Here is a 2384-nt window from a genome sequence, read left to right as displayed (position 1 = left end):
ACAGGGGAAAACATATCTAAGGGAATGGTACAGTCTGTGTCATGTTGCCCTGCTAACCAAAAGACATTACTGATTCGAATTCATCAGTGGTTCTTCAGCAGAAAGCTGGGCAAAATCTTCCTGTTAAAATTTACAACATTGGAAAAGGATCAGATGGCAGTGAATTGTTTTTTTAGTTTTGCTTGGATCTTTTATCAGCCTTTTAAACAGAATTATAATTTCTGATTGACCTTTTGTTTAGACCCAAGTTTTTTAGTTACATTTCTCTTTAAAGTAAAACCTACCTGGATGTGAGCAGAGAAGAAAATCATTCAAGATTCTCAGATTCTTCTGTGTTTTCTGTGTCTATGACATCATAGTTCTGGATCTGTTCACTGGCCTCTAAAGAAGACCAGTAGGACTTTGATGGAAGTCTGAATTGGAAGTTGTTGTTGTTGTTGTTAAGTGCCTTTGATGCAAGTATGGTTTATGGCTACCCTATGAACCAAAGATGTGAACTGTGTTCTGTCCTGCATCATCCTTATACTTCCTGACACATAGGAGCCCATTGCAATTGTCCGCATGTCAATCCTCTGGTTGAATGTCTTCCTCTCCTTCACCGATCCTCCACCCTTCCCAGCATCATGAGGCAAATGAAGTCTTGACATTCTTGTCTCCAAAGAACACTCCAGCTATACCCTTTCCAAGACATATCTATTCGTTTTCTTGGCCACCTATGGAATGTTCAGTTCTCTTCTCCAACACCACAACTCAAAGGCATTACTTCTTTTTCCATTATCCTTATTCATTGTCCAGGTCTGGGATGCATAGCTAGTAATTGGAAAGACCATGGTCTGAATCAGATGCACCTTAGTCCTCAAACTGACATCACTACTCCTCAATAATTTGGAAAGGTCCCTAACTGCAGATTTCCCCAGTGCAATGTGTCTCCTTATTTTCTGACTGCTCGTACCAAGGGTGCTAATAGTGGATCCAAGCAAGATGAAACTGTTAACAGTTTCAATCTCCTCTCCATCCATGATGGTGCTGCCTATTGGTCCAGTGGTAAAAAAGAATCTTTGTTTTCTTGATACTGAGATGCAATCCATACTGAAGGCTGCATTTCTTGATCTTCTGCAACAAGTACTTCAAAATCCACCTCACTTTCAGCAAGTAAAATTGTGTCATCTGCCTAATGCAGATTATTGGTGAGTCTCCCTCCAATCCTGATGCCACATTCCTCTTCATAGGGTTCAGCTTCTCAGATAATTTGCTCAGCATGTAGGTTGAATAGGAATGGAGAAAGAATACAACCCTGGTGCACTCTCTTTCCTGTTCCAAAGCAGGCAGTGCTCCCCTGCTCTGTTCGCACAACAGCCTCCTGGTCTAGGTATAGGTTCCACATGGGCACAATCAGGTGCTCTGGGATTCCCATTCTTCTCAGTATCAGCCACAACTTGTCATGATCCACACAGTCAAACACCTTTGCATAGTCAATAAACCCAAATAGACATTCTTCTGATATTTCTTACTTTCAGCCAGGATCTATCTGACATCAGCAATAATATCCCTGGTTCCACGGCCTCTTCTAAATCCTGCTTGAACTTCTGGCAGTTCTTTATCAATGTACTGTTCCAGCCATTTTTAATGATCTTCAGCAGTATTTTTCTTGCATGTGAATAATTTATATTGTTCAATAATTCCCACATTCATTTGGATCACCTTTCCTGGGAATGGGAACAAATATGGACCTCTTCCACCCATTGGCCAGAGAGCTGTCCTCCAAATTATTATAATGGAATATATTGCAAATTTAAAAATGTATTCCATTTTATTATAATGGAATGGAATGCAAAGTATTATACTGGAATGTGTAGAGAGCTGGAATTGGAGAATAAAAAGGAAAAAACTCTCTTTGTGTTTCTCAAGTTGAAAGAACTGAAAAACAAATGTAAGCTTCATGTCACAACATTGAAAGATGCTGTGGGCAATATATTGAATGACCCACCAAGCACCAAAAGAAGATGGAGGGAATACACAGAGTCGCTGTACCAGAAAGAATTGATTGACACTGAAAAACTTCAGGAAGTACCATATGAACAGGAGCCAGTGGTAATGAAGGAGGAAGTAGAAGCTGCATTGAAGGCACTGGCTAAAAAGAAGGCCCCAGGAATTGATGAGATACCAGCCAACTTGTTTCAATTAACAGATGCAGCCTTGGATACACTCACCAGTCTAATTGGAAGTAGGAATAATGTTGTCATGGAATTCAGACATTTGGAAACCAATAAAGCTATATGGACTCCCAAGGTCATTGAACTGGAATAATCTTTAAAACCATAGTTCTTACCTTTTTTATTATTCTCCAATTTTAAGTCTCTGCACATTCTGTTTTAATACTTTGT

General features: G+C 39.7%; 1 pseudogene; it reads right to left on the bottom strand.

The window, feature by feature from the left end:
• Positions 1-307: 307 nt before the first annotated feature.
• Positions 308-2384, bottom strand: part of LOC102869036 — a 3767-nt pseudogene continuing 1690 nt past the window's right edge.

This window comes from Elephantulus edwardii, unplaced genomic scaffold, assembly GCF_000299155.1.
Source record: "Elephantulus edwardii isolate Elephantulus edwardi_28Jun2011 unplaced genomic scaffold, EleEdw1.0 scaffold00052, whole genome shotgun sequence".
NCBI lineage: Eukaryota > Metazoa > Chordata > Mammalia > Macroscelidea > Macroscelididae > Elephantulus > Elephantulus edwardii.
This window is presented reverse-complemented; position numbering and strand designations above follow the sequence as displayed.